Below are 23,098 nucleotides of genomic sequence, written 5' to 3'. Positions count from 1 at the left end.
CCCTCACAAACCCTTAAATTTATAAATTATTTTGTAATATCTTGCCCTGTCCGACATCTCCCTTACCCACTTTTCTGTTGTCTGTCCCCTAGGGAGGAGGTGACATGTAGATCCTTTTAATCGGCTCCCCCTTTCCACCCCACCCTCCCTCTACGCTCCCAGTATCGCCACTCACACCCTGGTCCTGAAGGGCTCATCACAGCTTATCTCTTACTTCTGTTCATGTCGTTCCCTAGAGTAAGAATGATCTTCATCACCTGCTTCAGTTTCTGTGAGGACTTGACAGCGACCACGTCTTCAATGATGGCATTGAGTTGTGTAAGCATCTGCAAGTTGTCCTGGAAATTGCCCAGGAAGGCAATGCCAGCCACTCTCGATGTCAGCTGCTCCACTTTGCTGATAGAGCAGCAGGAAGTAATCTTGAGTCATCAGCTCTTCCAGGGATTGCAAGTCCTGCTCGTATTGCTGCAGCAGCTTGGCCTAGGCCTCAGTGGGCAGGAAGCTCATCAGCCACTCCATGAAGTCCACTGGTAATGTCTGTAGGTCAATTGCATGGATGGCAGATCTCCTAGCCAAGTGGCCAGCCATGTGACGGCTGATGGCTAGGTAACTGGTACGATTAACTTCCAATTAGGGTCACCTTGCCTATTGTACTATCTTATTCTCAGAGCAGATGAGGTCAAGTGCAGGGCCCTGGCCTTTCATCTTGCATAGTTCTTCAAATTTGTTCAGCTCCAGGTCCTCCAAGACCTTCTCATCGGTAAGTTCGCTGGAGACAGTGTCCAATTTCCATATGAATAAGATGATGAAAAAGAGCGTGGCTTGAGTCAGGCACACTTCACCTTCAAAGTGAGATCCTTATTCTTCAGAACTTTACAGACGTCTGGTGCAGCAGATTTACCCAATACAATTCAATGTTTGAAATCTTGACGGCTGCTTCCATGAGCATTGATTGTGGATCTAAGCAAAATGAAATCCTTGACAGCTTCCATCTTTTTTGTTTTGGTCAAGTTATGAAGATTTTTGCTTGCTTTACGCCGAGTTGTAACCCACACTGAAGGCGGTAGTCCTTGATCTTCCTCCGTAGTTGCTTCAAGTCCTCCTCACTTTCCACAGGCATGGCCATTTGCTTCTCAGAGGTTCTTAATAAAACATCCTATAATCCTGATGCTGTATTCTTCTTCACACAGTCCTGCTTCTCGGATTATGTGCTCAACATACAAACTGAAGAAGTTTGAAGAAGGATGCAACCCTAACGTGCACCTTTCCAGATTCTAAACCATGCCACATCACTGAGGAAATGCCATGGAAATCACCTCTGACTTCCTGTGGTTACGCAAGACGGAGGAAGCCTCCAAGGCCACGGCCACATCTGCCCACAGATGATTCCTATGAGGCAGAGGTCAGGCGTGACTCCACCCTCCATCCTTCTTCATCCAATTCCGACAGGATGAAGTCCCTCCTACAACACTCTCCTTCCTGGCTGGGTTTGCTCATTCGGTGCAGTGGCCATGCAGAGCTCACAGACAACATGATCTTTGATGGAATCTACTGGGGAAGCTAATAAGTTACAAAACAGTAAAGATATCGTTTTGTTTGTTTCCTGTCACGGTCCTTCCGGCCATGCTGCAGACATGCTGCTCTCTAGCCCTGGCCTCCCAACCACCCTGTTCCTGGGCCTCTTCCTCTCAGTGCTTCAGCCTCTTTTGCCTCTACTGTCTCCACCGCTTCAGGCAAGGATCGCACGCACACTCCACTGCTGGCTCTTCTTTCTTAAGGGTTCTGGAAGCCCCGGTCTTGCTCCTGAGATGACTCCTTTTTTAAACCCAGTGGAAAGGCAAAACCAATCGATCCCTGAGTGCGAGTACTCTACACCTTATTTGCATGCTCCCCACACAGTCACTGTATAGAAGTGACAAAGACTATGGACAGAAGGGCCATACCATGTAATTCCACTTCACTGGTCAATATAAAAAGCAGAGGGACGGGAAGCTGGTTGGTGCGGTCCAACCAGGTGGGCCTTCTGGGGCTCGGAGCAGGGGGAGGACAGAAGGTAGTGGATCTGGATGACATCCAGTTAATAGGTGTGCGCTGTAGGGCTTCTTCTTCAACACACCCCTTTTTTACAAGACCACTACATCGCTAAGCCCTTGTTAAAATGCAGATCCTGGAAGGAAAAACTATCAGGGGTCACTGTTGGGATCCTGCTCTTGCCACAACCACGTGAGCCACCAGGTGAGGCAGCCTGAAAGGACCTAGAAGCCATGCTCTTTTCTCCATTGGTGGGGTGGGGTGGGGTCAAAAGGCCCCTGGCTGTGAGCAAACTCCAACCCTGTTCATTCCTGTTAACAACCTCTGGCAGCCACGGCCACTGAAAGTGGGCAGAAGTCAGGAAAATTCCAAGAAGGTTTTTCTAAAAATAGAGAAAATAGCCATTTCTTACAAGATGCCCAGACACTAATTAGCTGCCGTGCTTCTGTATGAAGAGAGGCCCTTTAGCAGCAGAATATGAATTTAAAAGCTAAGCTCCAGCCAAAGTGGCAATTAAGGACTTTACCCAATCATAATAAACCTTGGTCTTCCTCCCTAAGCAAGCTCTGTATCTTGCTGCCAGAGCAAACCCATCAGCTCATTTCTGATTTCCTTCTCTGAACAGGACAGGGCCATGGCACTCTGCAGCGCGCATGCCCTCTGTCTGTTCTCACCAGGCTCCCGTGGCATGCGAGCAGCTCTCACAGCCCCTTCCCAGTGCTGACATGGGCAGCAGACACCACCAATCCTCCGTCCAAGCCACACTCCAGCCTCTAGTAAGGCCACACAGCCTGAGGGTTAAGAGCACGTGCTTGCCCATCACTGAGGGAGAATCCATGTGTTTCTCCTGTAGCTTTTGTCAGTCTGCAGTTTTACATGTAGCAGTCACACGTTTTTAACTCAGATGTATTCTCAGCCGCTAACCTTTTCTTCCTTCTCCCTGCTAAAGAGAGTCCTGGAATTCTCCACTTGATGTGTTCTTTGCTTCTTCACCATGGGATCAGTGTGGGGAGCAAGGTGTGAAGCTAAAATTGGAGTCACAACAGGTAGCCCTTGTGGGGGCAGGGCTGGGTATACGATGGTGAGCCTGTGGTTGTGGAAGCAGCAGAGAGGCCGGACCATGAAATAATACAGGAGCTGAAGCCCTGAGCTCAGCTCTGTCCACCCAAATTTTGCCAGGCAAAAGGGAAGGTCTAGTTTGGGCAGCCCTAACCATTTTTCAAGGCAAGCCGTGGATTTCTGTACAAATGTCTTTGATTGATGTGGGAGCCAAACGAAGCAAACTACAAGCCTCCTGTTGCCCGCAGCCTGCAGTGGGTGAGAGGAGGTACACAGGAAGGGGGCAGGACAGTGGAGCAAAGGGCACAGGAGTCCGAAGCCAGGTTTTAAAGAATCCAACACAGGGAATTAAGAGAAAGGGAGAGAGAATTAGGAAGAGGAACTGCCAAGAGTCAGGAGAATTTTAAGACTGGCTGAAACTGGGAGAGGAGATTTAAACGATGTTTGCTAAGGCTTTGAGAATGGAAATCTCCAATTGGATATTACCTCCCAAGACGGAATGAAGATTTAAAGTACATTTCTTTATTCTTTGGTCAGCACGCTGCACTGTTTTTGAGTTAACTCTATGCTAGGCAAGGATCCCTGCTAAAACGGCGGTTTGAGCCCAACGGCTACTCCACAGGAGCGGGATGAGGCAGTCTGCGTTCCTAAGGACTCATGAGGATGTCCACTCAACAGCAGTGGGCTAGGCCAGGCCGTGCCATGGGACCGTTTGATCTCTAAAGATGGCCCACGGTCCCGCGACTCTGGTGTGGGTCTACCTTCACAGGGTGCGTGGTCTCCCTCAGGGAGGGCAGGCTGTGAGCCTGTTTGGATCGTCGCTCTTAGTTGAGGGAATGCCCCATTTCTGCCTTGGTTTTGGCCTTTGTCTAAGGGGTAAACATTTTAATTCACTTTCCTCTTTCTCCGGAGCCAATCAACACGCCAATCAATCACGCTCCAATAAGCCGAGTGGGAGGAAGCGGCGAAAGCAGCTGAGCAGTCAAGATGGGATGGGCGCTCCTGGTGTTCCAATCTGGCTCCAGCTAGGCTGCCCGTCTGGTGACAGGAAATAGCTTAAAGAAGCCGTGGGTTGGCGCAGTCCTTGAACTGGGGTTCTCGGTCAGGTCAGGTGTCCCACTGGTTTCTTGTAGAGGGTAAACCTTAATCTTCTCTCCGCCTTTCCCCCATAGAAAATCTGTGGCTGCGTGGGCGGGGGCGTGGGATCACTCCAACACCGACTGGTCTCAAACAATGAGGTTTGATCTTAGTTTCTGACTGTTGATAATCCGGGAGTCGGTTGAGCGTTGGCTCAGCTGCCATCATGTGTCTGCAGAGTGGCAGTCTTCTCAAGGCTTGGCTAAGGGAGAGTCCCTTTCAAAAGGGACTTTCCTGGTTGCTGGCAGCTCTCAGGTCCTGAGGGCTGTGAGCCAGAAATGCAACTTCCTTACCTAGTGGGCAAGGAGCTCCCTGCAATGCCTGAATGAGTGTTTCCCTCTTGTACTTCTCCACTTGAGCTCTAGGTTCTAATATCCACTGCAATAGCTCCACAGAACTCACAACAACCTTCACCATTAAAGGGTTTATTAAGGAAGTTAACAAGTTGGAAAGCCAGTGAGAAATGCTTTCAATTGTTTATCGGGACATTCTTCAAAGTTCGGCCAAGTCTCTAACATATGCCCAAAGGGCATATCGCTCTGCTGTGAATCTCACCCCAAAACATTCAGCTTAAGCTCCACACAGCAGCAAATTAAGCGCCCAGAGGCCTCAGCCTGAAGGCACTCACATCCACTTCTGCGGCCAGCAAGTTCAGCTTCCCCAGTTAAGTGTCCAGAGGCATCCCACCCCACAAGCCCAAACACTCATCTTGCTTGCTCTGCAGGTGGGGAAGCCCATCATTGGAGTCTGGGCTCTGGCTCCTGCTTCTGCTGCTCCTTTGATGTATAGCTGTCATCTAGATCCAGGAAGGTCACTGGGCAGGGATCTCCGGTCCTGGCTCTTGCCTGCTTCTCAGAGGCCTCATTTGATACCTAGCAGGATGGCGTTCCAGGGACACCTGCTTGCAATTACTCAAAGGAGACTCAATCCTATCTGTATCTTCCCTCACCCTCTGACCAGACCCAGGGAGGTAAAGGTCATTTGGTGGTAGGTAGAGACTTTGGCCAATAGAGCTACATTAAATAATTCTCTGTCCCTGCACTCCTGATAAGCTAGCTATGTCAGCTTATCACGTTAGTTGGCTCCTTCAAAGCGAACCAGTGAGAAACGTATCTTGTGATTTCTCTGTAGTTAATATTGAAAATACCAGGGACTTCCAGGAACAAACAAATCTGTCGTGGAGGAAGTATCGCCAGAAGCCCCCTTGGAAGCGACGGTGGTAGGACTTCATCTCATCTACCCTGGATGTGTCATCAGGAGAGACCAGTTGGGAAGGAAGGACATCATGCTTGGTAAAGTAGGATAGTAAAAGGAGCCAGACCATCCAGGAGATTAGTTAACATGGTGGGTGAAACAGCGGGCTCAAACCTAGCAGTGAGGATGGCGCAGGACTGGCGAGTGCTTCGTGCTACTGTACAGAGTCCATCTGAGGAAGAACTGACATCAACGTGGCAGTGGTGACACTGCAACAATTTTGCCTTAATCTATTCGTTCAGTCACTAAGTCATTCTCACACTCCAGGGGAGAAAGTGAATCAACTGCTGGCGAGGATAAAACACTACAGCCGTCAGTATGATTTGCACATAAACTTAAAGAACACAAAAAGCCTCACAATTTGACGTGTACGTAACAAGCAGAGAAAGGATTGAAGTTGTCAGTAATTTCATTTTACGTGGAACCACAATCACTGCCATGGAAGTCAAGAAATCGAACGATGTAATTACATTCAGAAATCTGTAGCAAAGGACTTCTTGCAAGTGTGGACAAGCAAAGATTTCCCTTGGAAATCTTTGTTCCACCATCTCATATGCATGTGAGAGCCAGACACCGAAGAAGAGCTGATGCCTTTGGGTTGTGGTGTTGGCCAAGAATACTGAATTAGATAGCAAAAGAAAAGGGACAATCTGCCTCGGAAGAAGCACAGCCAGCATGCTATTCAAAGTCAAGGTTGGCAAGGTCTCGTGTACTTTGGATATGTTATCGGGAGGGATCAGTCCCTGGAAGATGACATTTTGTTGGGCAAGTGGGAGGGACAGTGGAATCTCCTCCATGAGACAGACTGACACGGTGGCTTCAAGATGGGTTCAGACGTAACAGCACTGTGATGATGACACGGGAGCAGACAGCGTTTCATTCTGCAGTGCACAGGGTCCCTGACTTGGAGCCATGTCAATGGCATCTAACAGCAGCAGCCCCGACGGCCTGATTATTCTTCCAGTAGTGTATTTTAATCTATTTTATTTCCTTTTATATGGAAATAAAAAGGCTTTTTAAAAAAAGGCTGGCTTATTTCTCCCAAGGATCTATACAACTGGCCAATGGTAAAAATTCATTTTGATGAGACCAGCATGTGTCAATTGTGGCCACAGTCTTGGGAAACTTGATGCTCGTAGCTGACCCTTCAAAAGGAGGCTTCTCAAGAGTAGAGCAGGTCACTCGGATGGTTCCACAGAGGCAAGTGTCACAGATTGAGAGAAGCGAAGCTGGTCGTTCAGATGCCATCTCTATGCCTTGCCCACCTTTGAATGCGTGCATTGTGAAAGTGAGTGGTCAAAGGTTTCCTGGCACATTTGGCAATTCTGTTGAGAGGGGAGAATATCGTCACAGATCTTCTCACTGGGTTTGTGGGTCCCAAGTATTCCAGAGGAAGATAGCCCTCAGGCACATGGCTCGGTGATGCTGGATTCTGCTGTTGGACAGAATCTGGTATCTTGCACTGCCAGTACACAATTACAGAACCCGGTGTCTTGCTTAAGGCGCTGTTTGATGCATTCCAAAAATTGATAAATACTTGAGTTGGACATATGATTGATGAAATAATTGTTGGCTTTTCTCCGTACTTTATGAGGAGACTAAGGTAGACAAAGGCACTTTCCCCCGACTCCCAATTTTCTTCCCCCGAGAAGCCACAGCATCTTGACCCACTTCACATCCGCTTTCTGCCTCTGGTTTTGAAATCTGCAGCATGATGACTTACGTGCTTATTAGCATGAAAGCCTTGGTCTGGGTCTGGGCTTGCTTGTTAGTAAAGAACCAACAAGCATTGCAGTCCAAAGGTAATCACAGAATGAAATCACTTCCAGATGACAGAGCCCACTCCTGATGGTGAAAGCAGACTTTACTATCGCAGTGGACCAGGTATTCGATGGCTCTCACCCAATCCTAATGGGGTTTTGAACATGCACATGTGTTCGGGTCCTCTTTTTCTTTCTCACCCCCTCCCTCCTTTTCCTTCGCTCTATCTTTCATCGCTTTTCTCAGCTTGGATCAATTTTCATCAGAAGAACAAAATCAAAGCTGGATATACCCCAGTCTCCGTTCACCCATAAGCATTTGAGCTCCTGTCGTCCTGGCATCTGTGATTTGGTGACTGCTGCCTGTTGGAGCCGTAGCCACCCGAGAGACAAGTAGCTGTTTTCCTCTAGCGCCGTCCTCGCCGATTTCCGAAGCTCTGCCCAGGCGAAGGGACAATTGGAAGAACCCGGTTTCCTGAATTGTTGGTAAAGTTGTGGCCAGAGGGACTAGCCTCCCTGCAGAGCTGAAATAGGATCGCTGTCCTGAGTCCGATCAGAACTGGCCCAGACAGAGACTGGGTGCCCAAAGCTGGAGCTTACACTGGCAGAGCATGGGGCACCAGCAGTGACACAGGACCCCATGTCTGCCCTTCCACGTGTGCCAGAGCATCTCACAGAGGGGGTGGGAAACGGGGAGAAGGAGACATGGAGGGAGAAAGTAAGGCTAAAAGATAAAAGGAATTCTTTTGGGGGGGAAATGAGAGAACATTTTCAGAGTTATTTAATTATAGTACTAAAGTCTGAGAAAGAAGAGAATCAAGAAGACATCTAAAAAGAGGGTTTCATCTTCGCTATATCGATTTTCTCCCTTCAAAAAGTGAGTACCATGAAATCCAATTTCATGTCCCATCTCAGCCTAACTCCTGAAAGTACTTCAGTAGCAGACTGCTTCCTTCATTCCCTTATGAGCCTCTTTCCCCAAAACGCCAGTGTTCAGAAGAACCATTGGTGAAGACAAGAATCCGTCTGATTGGATCATATGCATGTAGTTAATACACACATGAAATATTTGTATACAACCTGTAGAAGAGCTGTTTATATATTTTTAAAGTGGTTCTCATATTTGGCATATAGTAGCTCATATACCTATTAAATTATGACTTCCCTTGTGAATAATTCATTAAAATTTAAATACAACACAAATGCATTTCTTCTCAGGCAAAATAGCGTATAGCTTTGCTTTCACTCAACCATTTATTCCCAGATGTTTATATCCACAGGGTCCAAGAACTCCATAAAAACTGGGGGTAATAGCACATTGAAAATATCTGGCCACAACCCATAAAAGACACGCATGAAAAAGCGGCTCCCGCCCCCAATCTTCCCTCCAACGCAAACCTTCCAAATGTTTCAAAGTAATTTTCCAAAGGTGGTGCGGGGCGGGGCAGGGCAGGGTATCCTAAGCCATATACGCTCACATTACTAAGACCTGTGTTCAAGATCAAATTGAAGAAGTACGTGTGCCCAACCCCTTTAGAAAGAATCTCTTTAAAATAAACCCGGGGCGTGCGGGGAGAAATATTCTAAATGGCTAGTTGAGGAAATGGCTTGGAGCCCACATCTGACATCCTCGGGTTTCAGTTTGAGGGGAAGAGAAAGCAACTGCCCACTACACTAACCCCCGAACAATTCCTAAGAGGCAGAGGGCAGACGTGCCTTTAACTTCCAACTTTCTTTACCCTATTCTGATACCAACTGTTCTCCCACAGCATTCTACTTCTCTGCTGAGTTCACTGATCTGGGGCAAAAGCCACACAGAGCTCACAGACAATCCTCATGATTATGAGGTTTACAAAGAAGTTAGCAGGTTACAAATCAGCATCAGAAATGTTAAGGAGACAGCTTTTGGGTCCGCAGCAGCACCTCTTCTTAGTCATGCCATCCCATCAGACACATTTCTCCCTGATCCCCAGACTCTTTGACCTGCTCAGGCAAATGTTACAAAGCTCCTTTAGCACTGATGAATGCCAAAAGACACCCGGTGTGCAGACCTGTCTGCCTGAAGGCACTCAGCTTTACTCTTTCGGTGGGCTAGGAAGCCTGGGGCTGTCTCAACATGCTTACTCTGCGACTCTCTGCAGGGATTTCCGATGTGCTCCGTGCTCGTGGTTCTTATTTTTGATGGTCATGAGATTTTTATTCCTTCTTCTAAAATGGTTCACAAAATACCCAGTGGAATGGCGAAGCTAATCCCTGAGTTAGAGTCCGCTGTACTTGCACGCCCTGGTTGTGTAGTCAGTTTCATGTTGTGTTGCTAACTTCAAGGTCAGTAGTTTGAAGTCTTCAGCCACTCCTTGGGAGAAAATGAGGCTTTCTACTCGTATAAAGATTTACAGTCTTTGAAACCCACAGGAACAGTTCTATTCTGTTCTGTAGGTCACGGTGAGCCAGAATCAGCTTAATGGCTATGAGTTTTGACCCTGAATCAACTTCATGGCAGTGAGTTTTGACCCTGTCATGTGGTGGGAGTTACAGAGACGGTGGGCAGTATTTGGAGCTATAGCCAGTATTGTCACTTGCCTGCACTGGTAAACAATTTGTTTTATTATAAGGAAAAACAAAAGGAGTGCATATAAGTGTGTATACCCCAAATGATAAATATCTTATTCAACAGGTCAGATTTTCACCATCTGAGACATTACCCATTGATTGCCTACTTGCTTTGGGAATGTAAATTTGGGTACATAATAATTTATGTCAAATAGCAAAGAATTTCTAGTTCATACATTTATGAATTCCTGAAACAAAGACCATCCACAATACTGATCAGCTAAATGCTCAGTCAGTTAAGAGCATGAAATCGTTGCACATGTTTAAGAATATGAATTAGACGAATACAGGTGAAATCCCTACTGCTGCATGAAGGGAGATAATAAGTATGGAAGTGGCTGGGGTGAGGAAAGTAGAAGGAAGATATAATATATACACAAGTCATGGCTGCCCCAACCCAACCCCACTGGTTCCTGTTGAGTCAGTTCTGACTTAGAAACACTACAGGACAGAGGAGAACTGCTCCAACGAGCTTCCAACGTGATCATCCTACAAATGCCTATGGCCACATCTTCCTCTCACAGAAGTAGAGTCCTGTTGGCATAGTGGTTAGGTGTTGGGCTGATAACCACAGGGTTGGCAGTTCAAAACCACCAGCTGCTCCATGGGAGAAAGGTGAGGCTTTCTACACCCAGATAGAGTCACAGTCTTGAAAACCCACAGAGATGGTTCTACCCTGTCCCACGGGGCCTCTATGAATTGGAATCAACTTGATGGCACTTTGAGTTTGGCTTTGGTTTTCTCCCACACAGCAACTGGTCAAGTTGAATCTCCACTAATCTCTGGTTAGCTGCCAAGTGCTTTTACCACTGCCAGGGCTCTGCCATGACTGCTCTGCTGTTGTTATTGCTAGAGGTCATCCAGTCAGTTCCGATTCATGGTGACCCATGTCCAATAAGACGAAACACCACTGGGTCCTGCCCCATCCTCACAATTGTTCTCAAAGGGGAGCTCATTGTTGCAGCTACTATGTCAGTCCATCCTGATGAGTGCCTTCCTCCTTTCTGCTGCCCCTCTTCGACTTTCCCAAGCATGCTGTCCTTTCCCAAGGTCAGCTTATCCAAAGTACGTGAACAAACTCTCACCATCCTGTCTTCTAAGGGGTATTCTGGTTGAGCAAGTTTGTCTGTTCTTCTGGCAGTCTATGACATTTGCAATATTCTTCACCAGCACCCTAATTCAAATGCATCAGTTTTCTTCAGTCTTCCTTATTCAATGTCCAACATGCACAGGAGGCAATTGAAAATACCATGGCTTGGGTCAGGCATGCTTTAGTCCACAAAATAACATCCCTGCTTTTCAACACTTTAAAGAGGCCTTGTGCAGCAGATTTACCCACTGCAATGAGTTGTTTGATCTCTTGACTGCTGCTGCCATGAGCACTGATTGTGGATCCAAGCAAAATGAAATCTTTGATAACTTCAATCTTTTCTCCATGTATTATGATGTTACCTAGTGGTCCAGTTGTGAGGAGTTTGGTCTTCTTTACATTGAGCTATAATCCACACTGAAGGCTGCAGTCCTTTATCTTCTTCGGTCAGTGCGTCAAGTCCTCTTCCCTTTCAGAAAGCAAGGCTGCGTTATCAGCATATGGCAAGTTGTTCATAAGCCTTTATCCAATTCTAATGCCACGCTCTTTATAATCCAACTTCTAAGAATATTTGCTCAACATACAGATTAAATGAGTATGGTGAAAGCATACAACCCTGATGCACACCTTTCCTCATTTTAAACCATATACTATTCCCTTGTTCTGTTTGCACAACTGGCTCAATCCACGTAGAGAAGATAATAAATTGTAATATAGTCATGGAGATGGTAAAGATAAAGACTTGAAAGCAGTAGTATTTATGACACTTCACCATAATTTCATCTTTAACATAAAAACAAAACCAAAAAGTTAAGTAGAATCCTAATTGGCGAGTAGCAAGCGGAGTCTTAAACCCCTGTGAGCATTTATTTAAGGTGAATCTATTGGCCTTTCACTAGCCAGAGGAAGGAAGCATGGTAAAAATTGAAAGACACCTGGAAATGATTAGTCCAATAAATGATGAGACCATGAATCTTTATAGCCCTGGGACCAGAGCTAGATGTTGCCCAACTACAACTACCAACTGCTCTGAAAAGGATGATAGTAAAACGTTCTAGACAGAGTGGGCTAAAAATGCAGAACCAAACTCAAAATCATACAAGAGACCATCAGGCTTACTGGTCAAATGGAGACTGGTGGGACCCACAAGACCATGGTCCTTGCCCTTCAGGTCTGTACCTAAACCTACCTCGATGTTAGAGTAACCCACCATTTAAAATTAAAAGGGAAGCATTTATATAAGGACAAAGTTAAGAGAGCTGGGAGAGAAGGAGGAGTGGAAATAAGAGGCCCAGGGAGGGATCCTAATGGATGAGTTGAGTCAGAATGCCTATGAAATGATTAATGTAAAACTATGACTTCCTCTGGAAACCTTCACCTAATTCACAATTTAAAAGTTTTGTCTTTGATTTTAAGTTTAGTAGAAATGTAATTTGATAACGAGCTGAGCAATGGGAATTTAGTTTTTGATCTCCTGCCACTTCACTGGACACATCGCTCAGTCTTTTCACCCCATCTTTTCCATGAACGAGATCAGGCGAGTACGGGTTCGGTCTGCTTCAAAGAACTTCTCTTCAGATAAATGAGCAGGTGTCTTCCTTCCCAAAGCTGGCGGGTTCAACAGATTCAACTTCTGCAAAACAGGATAGAGGGGCAATTGACTTGGTTTCCTCAACAAGGCAGCAGCATGATGAGGAGAGAGAAAGATTCCTTAGAACATAATGAGCAAATCATTCAAGAAGTGGGTGTAAACGATCACCTGCAAAAGATAAGTATGGGCATTTTAATATTGCCTGAGTTTGGGGATCATATCAAAGACCTATTGTCATTTTGATAGATAGGGTAATGGTATTATAATTCTACTTTTTTGAAATGCCCCATGCTTGTCAGCATTTATAAGCATGATATGATGTAATGTCTGGGATTGATAGAAAATAAAATACTAGAAAAATGAAAGGATGAATTATATAACAAAAGAAAATAAATTGAAGTCTTTGACTAAAGTGTACAAGTATCTCACAGCCATATCATAAAGCCAGTGCTAATATCACGCCCCCCCCCTTATAACTCTTTGAAGAGAATTCAAATGATCTAAGTACTTGATTACATTTCGAGGTGACGAAGGAACATGTAAGGAAGTGATGTCTCACATTTCTCTGTTGGGTGACCTCATTAAATTCACGGATGCTAGGTTCAGACGGGGTGACTGAGGAAACCCAGGGGCTTTAGGCACTTCGTCTGGCTTTTAGATGATTGCAAGGTGGAGATGGAGGAGAAGTAGGGAGAGAGACGTACAAACCCATCTCATGGCCATTGAGTCTATTCCAACTCATAGAGACCCTCGGCAGGGTTTTCCGAGACTAAATAAAACCGGGGCAGATAACCTCATCTTTCTCCCATGGAACAGCTGGTGGGTTTGAACCAGCCCCTCGTAGTTAGCAACCCACCCTTAACCCATCACCTAGAGCAGTCAAAACTCTTCATCGGATGATTTCATGTTTTCAGAGTCAGTTCTACATCAGTAAAGACCTTTTAAAAATGTTTCTCAGTTTATACATTTAAGTTGGGCATCTGTCTCTAGCGATGCAGTGACGTAGTGCAGCTTCCCAACGCAGCTCGTCCCTGCCCGAGGGGTACTTCTCAGGTGAGCAACAGTTGATATCACCTGGGATCTTGTTCCTATTGCAGTAGGCTGCCCCTCACCCCCCCCCCCCCCCCGCCGCAGACTGACTGAGACAGGATCTATGGCTTGACAAGATCCCCAGGTGATGGGCATGGTTATTGATGTTTAAGAAGTTCTGTCTCATGATCTGAGGGTTAGTCACCTGAACGAGCACCCACAAGAACCATATCACTCTTTTCACTTCTGTGGAAGTGAGGAGAAATGAAGCAATTTGCGGCAGGATCATTTCAAAACAGCGCTTTGTCTTACATACATATTGCCTTGCATGTATAATACACAATCCCCCAATTATCCACTTATGTATATATTTGCAGACAGTGCGCCTCCTGTCTGTGGCCTGTTATCTGACAAGATGTCAAATCATTTTCATGTAAGTTACTTTAGAATTAGACTTCTTTCATATTTTTATAAAATTATGGAATCTTTCACTGCTTTGGGAACTTAGAGGATCAAGACAACACCAATAATATCTCAGAGTTATCTTTTGTTTTTAATCAATGTAAAATTTCACCCAGACAAACCAAACCAAACTCACCAACAGATAGCCAGCCTATAGGGCAGAGTCAAGCAGCTCCCTAAGGTTTCTGAAACTGTCCATCTTGACAGGACCAGCCAGCCTCATCTCCCCCCCACAAAGCAACTGGTAGGTTCAAACCACTGGCCTTGCCGATAGCAGCCCAACTCATAGCCAACTACGTCACTAGAAGTGTTCTTAAAATACCACGATCTCAATGCATTCAACCTTGAAAAAGAATTTTTATACCTACCAGTGGTCAAAAGAGTGCTTCTTACAGCTTTCTCCCCCTGCGTGACAGAAGTCTGCGGAGCCCTGGTGGTGGAGTTGTAGGCTGGGCTGTTAGCACACAGGGCCACAGTTGGATCCAACGAGCCTCTCCCAGGGAAAGAGAGGAGCCTTTCTGTCCGTCGCCTGGGAAACCTAACGGGGCGATTCTGTCCTGTGGGTGCAATCGACGTGATGGTAGCGAGTTTGCTTCGGAGGCGAGCAGCTTGAAGGAGCCGTGGCAGTAAGCTCCGAGAGGCTGGCAGCTCAATGGACTTAGCGACTCCGTTGGGAGAAAGACCTGCGGATCTGTGCCCATCATGAGGGCTGTTTGCTGCTGAGTGGCCTCTGACCCGGGGCCACCGCGGCAACAACAAAACGAAGCCCTGCCTGGTCCTGTCCCGTGCCTATGTTTGCGCTCATAGTCGCGGTCACTGTGTCCACCCAGCTCATGATAGGACTTCCTCTTTTCCAGACTAGAAACCCCCCTGGGCAGCTCTACTCTGTCACATGGACTTGTTAGGAGTTGATGGCAATTTGCCTGTGACTAACAACGCTAACAACTTGGCAGCTGAGAGCAACCCTGCAGGGCAGGAGAAGAGGCCTCTGCATTTCAACTTGGATGCCCCACCTACCACTGCCCCTGGGGTTGTAACCCCAACAGTACAGCCACTCCCTGACCTTTAGCCAAAGAGCAGCATGCTGGTGTTGTCCCAACCAGGTTATTAGATTTAATTGAGCCTTCTAAACTCCTTTGTGCAAACCTCACCTGCTATGACTCCTTCCCTGCTTACGTTTACTCAATTAACCAAATAGCTAGCTACCCACTCTCTGTTCCACTCAAGCTGCTTTCAGGACTTGGCCGGTTCTGTTTCTTCATATTAAAATGGGTGACGCATATGAGAAGTAGAATTAATGCCAAGAGTTCAAAATTCAACAGCAATACGAACCTGACCGTTTGTGTTATATGTAAAAGCAACCCCCATTTAAGTGCCTCCTTTGTTTTCCGTGGACCTGGCAATCTTGACCTTCCAATGGTGACCATAATACGACCATCGGAGGCGCCGTAACAGCCCCATAAAGCTCTCCTCCGCAGAGCTGTGCATCTCCCCAAGGACGCAAGCAACTTTCTTTGAAGTCACAGGGCAGAAGTTGTGCACGTGGATGAGGTATGCAACATATTATTATCATTATTTGCCATTGCTTTAGAAGCTTTTAAGTAATACTAGATTTATCACATTTTTCTTGCAGCAAATTTTAGTTTCATCTAGGGTTTCTTCTGAAGACTGACCCAATAAACTGGTTTGTCTTTGTAGTTGATTTGCCACAGTAGTTCCCATACTTTTCTGCCAAGAAGCCCTTTTGGCATCCGATTAAATGGGGAACATGACATTTATAGCCGCAGAGATTCGAACACCTGGAAGGAGGCCCAGAACTTACCCAGTCTCTTGGGGCTCTCTAGTACAAAGCAGACTGGACCTTGTTGGATGGATCCAACCCAGAGGTAGCCTTTGACTGCTTGCCTTCCCTCACATCCATCCTTGCCTGGAGCAGCTCCCTCCTTTAGACTGCATTACTGGGGGTTTCCCAGAGTCCGTGCCGAGTAAATGTTTTGTATTCTTTGATTTTATTGGAGCGCTCATGCAAAATTAGTATTAAGGAGGGAAATTGGCTTACATTTGCAGACCAGGGCTTGCTAAAATTCACTTGCATTCGCAGACAACAGTTGCAGAGCCAACTGAAAACGTTTCTCCCTGTTTCGATTTACAGCCTCGCTCTGTATCTTTCTGTGATGTGGTCATTTGCTTCTTTATAGACACACGCATTTGCCTACTGGATGCAGGATAACTAGTGTTAGGCTTTGGCCATGCAGTCATTTCAATATTTCTCTTGTGGGCATACTAGTTTGTACTTAATCATATTCAGTTCACAATGTGCCTTGCCTTGCTGCACAGTCTCCCCATTCTGTCTTCAAAGGTCCCATTGAAATGATTTTATACAGTAGTTTAAAATTCAGTGACCAGCAAGATTCTGTGAGCCTGAACATCTGAAGGATTCCAATCGAGGCAGAAAGGGAGGAATCTGGTCAATGAGGAAGTGAGATCAGGGGTTGCAGAAGTCCAAACACAGATAAAGGCTGACCTGCACAATGGAGCCCCTTCCCCACATTTCTAGCTTAACATTTACCAACCAGCCTGGAATATTTTATTATAGAATTTGCATTTGCACCATCTGGAGCTACTTCCCCTCACTCTGTAAACAGCACAGCAGTGAGGTAGGTTTTGCTTTCAACCTCACTCACTACCATGGTAGAGAATGTATAGTACAGAGTAGGACTGTCCCTTTGGGTTTCGAAGACTATACATCTTTACTGCAACAGAAAGCTTCATCTTTCTCCTACCAAGCAGCGGGTGGATTCAAACTGCTGACCTTCCAGTTAGCAGCCCATCTCATAATCCAGTACACAACTAGGGCTCCTTGTGCTTTCGAAACGACACAGAAAGTAGATCAGAGAAGATGTGAGAGCTCCTGGAAACTGCAGAGAAAACAATTCTGAGTGTGAGATCAAGCTGGGCCTCTGCGACAGCCCTGGAAATCAAGGCTGAGTCACCTTCGCAGACCACCTTGAAGACCTTCACCTGCAGACACAAGCTCTCCTGACTGGCGATTGCTCCCAGCCTGACAGCACCGATTCATTCAGCATCAGAAGCTCCAGAAATGAATGGGCGCTCTTTTGCACTGAGGGCACCTACCTGAACCGAGTTTTCTATATTTAGCCAGCTTTCCGTGCGAGGGCTAATGAAAAGCATCTGCAGACTCGGAGATGCCTAAGAATTCGACAAGTTTACAATCCACATGCCCAGTAAGAAAGAATGGCTTGAGAAGTAACCCAGCAAAATCCACAGCTCGGCCGGGAAAGAGGAAAGCGTGAGACACAGGAAGCTGCAGTGATCAGATTTGACCAAGAAAGGGTCTAAGGCACTCATTTAGACGGGGGTTTTCAGAAGATTTTATTATTATTATTATTATTATTATTATTATTATTAAAGGGCTTTAAAAATAAATAAAAGGTTTACTAAGGAAGTTAACAAGCTTTAATTTAAGTGATCAATGCTTAAGGTTTCAGTGTTTATCAGGATATGGTACAGTCTACTAATAAATGCCCCGAGGGGCACACCACTTTGCTCAACCTGCCGTCATTCAGCTCAAGCTCCACGGGTCAGCAATCCCAGCTCCCTGAATGAAGTGCCCAGAGGGACCCCATGCCGGTATGCCTCAGCCCAAAGGCATCCAGGTCCACAACTGTGGGTCAGCAAGCCCAACTTCCCCGATTAAGTGCCCAGAGGCAGTGCACTCTGCCAGCCAAACTCCTGTACAAAGGCACTCACTTGAACTTGTCCCATGGGAAGTCCATCGCTTTGTACCAGCCCATAGTTCTGCTAAAATGTTTGTGAAGGGCAAAACAATCAAGGTGAGGGGTACATCTCCTTCCAGACTCTTCACATGGGCACCTGCAGGCTAAGGGTGATGACTAAACTTGAGTTTTTAAAAGGAAGAAGAAGTGCAATGATATATTTTGTTAATAATAATAATAATAAAATTTCCAACAGAAGCAGAAATTATTAATAGGGAGGGGCAGTGGGGATTGAGGCAAGGGAAAACTTACTTTTATGTCTGATATCCCTCTACAGCATGGCTTTAAAATGATGTGTATGTATTATCTTTACAGTTAGATATCTTGAACAGCTTTCTGTAACCCAAATGTTGTAACCCAAATGTTGCCAGACTGGTGATAGAATTGGGGGGGGGGATATAATTGATATCACATTGATCTTTATGCCCAAAGGGCAGAGGTGTTGAGCCTGCCTTGCATGTGCAGGAGCCTCGCTCCCACTTAGCGTCTCTCAGTTATTGCTGGGAAGTCCAGAACGATCCCTAAGACATGTCGACAGCGAGCTTTCAGCCCCAGCCATCATGATCCCTTCGCTGTGTTTTCTTCTCCACTCTCGGTCCTGGGCGTGTTCTTGAAGATCACATTTAACAACAGTCACAACCCCTTGCTTCTCACAAAAGCTCTGGTCAGCTCCCACTCCAAACCTGCAAATCAAAAGTCAAACTCCCAATCTAAGAGCTATCAGGGGCGGAGAGACAGGCTGAGCAAACACCTGAGGAAACAACAAGCCACATCCAATTTTAGCTGACAAGTGTCTCCACACCTTCAGTAAGTTCGGATTGTAACTATGCTTGATTCCGACTGAGACACCAGAGACACAACCACATGCCACAGGAGGGCTAGTTTCGATCCTGTAGAGGACATTTTGGGGTCACTGGGAAATCTGAATTTGATTTCATGTTTATATCAGACAAAAACCGGAAGACTTCATAACATGGAAGTTGGATTGTTGAGTAAGGAAACAGGTGCGGCATGATCTCATTTAGTAAACACACACATACACACCTGGTGTAAACCTACACAAACACACAGAGAAACACACAGAATGAACAGTGGTTGGTACAGACAGAGCATGTTATTTCTTTACATGTTTGTCTTTATTTTCTGATTTGCTATCATATGTGCTGCTTTTGTAATAATGAAAAGCTGTGCAGTTCCCGCTGAGAACTTACCTGGTGGGTTCTAGGCCCGATGTACTTTGCCTCCACCTTAAAGTCTTTTCTTTTCTGTGAACATTTCGTCCGTGAACGACGAATCAGATAGTTCCAACAGGTTTCTTCCTGTCCATCAGGGTCTGACTGCTGGAAAGGCCAACTGTTGATAGGCAGTTAATCTCGACCGTTAAGGCCAACGAGCTTCGTCATTGAGTCATCCTATATTTACCCTGTGTTAAGTCGGCTCAGGCTTCATGTGCACACCTTGTGTTTTTAATTTCTCAGCCTCACCATGGGAGACGTATGAATATCTGCGGGTCAGGACTTAGCACATTCGTTTCCCAGATCATAACAATGCACCAGGTTAAGATGGGTTTTAGCATCATATGTGCTCTTGCTGACAAATAGCTGATCGAAACCTTAAGGTTTCATCTAGTAGAGAAAATAAACTCATTCTGAATGGCATGTGAGACTTAGCAAGAGGCCCCTCTTGCCTCAATCTGAGCGGCACATGTGCACCCACATTTGACTCTGCCCTTTAAGCATTTCCCAACACCGGGACGTTAAAGCTATGCTTTTTCGAAACAGCTACTTCCCATGTGTTCACACACACACACACACACACACACACACACACACACGGGAGTACTTCTAATTCTTTAAAAGCAATAGAGTTCCACATGGGAGGAAGAGACAGAGGGAAAAGATTTAAAATCCTAATCTGTTCATGTTATCTGTACAATATTTGCTCCTCTGGGAAATGTGGCGTGAGGGAAGTACTGTTGCTGGTAGCAGCGACCCATCATCAGCCCTGGAAGATATGTGCGGCATGGTGGGGAAGTTGGACAGGACAGAGAGGGTGAGAATGAATAAAGATGCTTAAGAAAACGTGTCAGTGAAAGTAGACATTCCAGATGAGAAAGCGTGATGCTGAGAGAAAAGAGTGTATAGACAGGTTTTCCAAATCCTCATCTTTAGCGAAGCTCACCTACCCCGTAGTTCTCCTGTACAAGTGTAATGTGCACCCCCAAACACTGAGACCCAGGAAATGCTGAAATTCTTTCACAGCATCTTTTATACTCTAGGCACCTGGTGGTTCAAGTGTTCTGTGATAATCTGCTAACCTAAAGGCTGTCGATTCAAACTCACCCAGCAGCTCCTTGGCAAAGAGCTGCCCTACAGATTAACCAAGCAAACAAAACGCACTGCCTCGGAGTCAATTCCAATTCATGTGACTTTATTGGACAGAGTGGCCCAGCCTCATGGAGTAGCAAGATTGTGTAGCTGAAGCAGAATGTCACATCTTCCTCCCATGGAGCAGCTGTGGATTCCAATGGCCAGTCTCTGTTAGAGGTCAAGTTCTCACCACTGCTCCATCAAGAAAACTCTGTAACACATAGAGTTGTAGTGAGTCAGAATTGACTTGATGGCAATGGATTTGGTTGTTGTTTGGTGGCATACCATAATTCAGGGACATCCTCAGTTAATTACAATTAAATCCAGGAAAGTCTTGATGTAGGCTTTGTTGCTTCTTAGCTAGATGGCCACTTGTTTACCTTCAAGCCTTTAAGGCCCCAGATGAACTCTTCAGGACCAGTGGTGAGGATGGCGATACCGGGAGGGTGCAGGGAAGGTGGGGGAGAAAGGAGGAGCTGATTACAAGGATCTACATATACATATAAAGAAAAGTGGAGGCAGGGAGACGTCGGACAGTGTAAGAGATGACAAAATAATAATTTATAAATTATCAAGGGTTCAAAGGGAGAGGAAGTGAGGAAGGAGGGGGAAAATGAGGAGCAGATACCAAGGGTTCAAGTAGAAGGCAAATGTTTTGAGGATGGTGACGGCAAAAAAATGTACATATGTTCTTGACACAATGGATGGATGGATGGATTGTGATAAGCATTGTATGCATCCCCAATAAAATGATTTAAACATATGTTAATAAAATAAAGAAAAATAATAAAATTTTAAAAAGAAGCGATGGTCCAGGGAGGAGAAAAGTGCTTTTGTTTTCAAATAATTATTTAATTTTAAATGTAAGTAATTTCAAATTAGTAATGGTTGTTTTTAAGGTTTGGCTCCCTAGACCCTGAAAATTTAATAACTGACTCTCCCCAGTTAAGACAGAAAGTGCCCAGCATGTCGTTGGATCTACTTGGTCGAGGGCTGACTTGGCCCCATGTAAACTTCCTTTCTATGTAAACTTTGACAAGCTCCTGGACCCCTCTTGCTTCTGCCTCCTCACCTGAAAAAGGCAACTAATAATGGCATCTACTTTATAGATATTGTGAGATAATTTTACATAAATGCTTATCATGGGGCCTGACGCAAAGCAAAGGACATATAAGTGATAACTATTATTTGTTTCTTGTTAACAAGACAAAGGTATCATATTTCAGGATTTGGAAGACTAAGGTCAGGTTGTCTGTATCCCAGCTTGTCAAGTCTGTACTGATGGCTCTCACAGTGCCAACTTCAAAGGAAACAGATACGGACTTGGATGAATCTGGACACTAATTGAAATTCAAAACTTTCTATACTAAATACAACAGAACATTGTTTCTCACTGACTGAAATACCAATAAATCTGAGTGATGAACTAATCTGTTGGAATTAACTGTCAACATTACTATACAAAAATATTTGTTAACAATAATACTTTATAAAAATAAAGTTGCCTCAATTTTCAATCCATCATTTCATGATGTTAGCCAGAAAAGAGGCAGAAATAAAACATTCTCACCTGGCAATGGTAGCACATTGGGCTGTTAACCACAGGGTCAGAAGTTCAAAGCCAGCAAGCACTGCAGGGAACAGTAAAGATTTCAACACTCAGAAAGAATCACAGTCGGTGGCAGAGTGGGGGGGGGGGGCGGTGTCAGAGCTTCAGGGGAGGCATTGAGGCTTCTGTTGGTGGGTAAACAGGAAGGAGCAGCTTCCTGGGGCAGGGGTGGCAGGGGATGCTTAACAATAGGTATAGAGAACTCCAGCCCAGAACTATGTTCCTAATGAAACACTTCTTTTGGTTGTGACTTTTTTATAATTAAAAGCTCATTTTATTAGGGACTTTTGCAACTCTTGTTACAATCCATACACCGCCTGCATCAGGCGAATTTGTACATATGTCGCCTTCATTCTTTTCTAGACATTTACTTTCTATTGAGCCCTTGGGATCAGCTCCTCTTTTCCTCCTCCCCCATAACCCTTTGATAGATTGTAAATTGTTATTGTTTTCATATCTCACACCAACCGCTGTCTCCCTTCCCCCATGTTTTCTGTTATTTTTCCTCCTGGAGAAGGGTGTGTCAATCATTATGATGGGTTCCTCTTTCTCCCTTCCTCTCCCCCTCTCCCCCCTACCCTTCTGGTATCACTATTCCCACCCCTGTTCCTGGTTCTGTGTGTCGTGAGCTCCCATCTCTTATCTATACCTGGGTACATGCTCTGGTCTAGTCTGAACTGAGAAGCAGCACTGGGGTCTTGATAGTGGGGGGTGAGGAAGCCTCAAGGAGCTCGAGGAATATAGTGTGTTTCATTGATGCTTTACTGCACCCTGGTGACGAAGCCCTTCCCTGTGGCCCCTTTGTGAAGGGATTATTCTATTGTCTACAAATGGGCTTTGGATCTCCGCTCCAACTCCCCTTGTTCTCAACAATATATTTTTGTTTGTTTTGTGACTGCTGATGCCGATTATCCTCTGGTCTCTATGACTCCTCATGATCGCACCAGCAGTGTGCTTCTTCCATGGGGACTTGTTGCTTCTTTACTGAATGGCGGCTTATGTAACTTCAAGCCTTTAAGACCCCAGATGGCCACCATCCACCTTCTTTACTACATTTGCTTATGCACCCATTTGTCTTCAGCAATTGTATTGGGAGGGTGAACATCTCAGACTACTAATTTGTTAGAACAAAGTGTTCTTGTGTTGAGGGACGGTATGCATAGAGGCCCAAAGTCCATCCCCTACCTCAGTGTATTGACGTATAAATATATGTACATAGGCCAATGCCTCTGTTATTATAAATATATGTACCTGGCCAATACCTCTATTTTTTGAATTAATGTATTTACATATGTGCACC

General features: G+C 45.4%; 1 pseudogene; it reads right to left on the bottom strand.

The window, feature by feature from the left end:
* Positions 1-23,098, bottom strand: part of LOC142426604 (formin-like protein 3) — a 42,850-nt pseudogene that overhangs the window by 904 nt on the left and 18,848 nt on the right.

The sequence above is a fragment of the Tenrec ecaudatus genome, chromosome 14 (assembly GCF_050624435.1).
Source record: "Tenrec ecaudatus isolate mTenEca1 chromosome 14, mTenEca1.hap1, whole genome shotgun sequence".
Lineage (NCBI taxonomy): Eukaryota > Metazoa > Chordata > Mammalia > Afrosoricida > Tenrecidae > Tenrec > Tenrec ecaudatus.
Note: the sequence above shows the minus strand (reverse complement) of the source record. Positions and strands in the feature narration are given on the sequence as shown.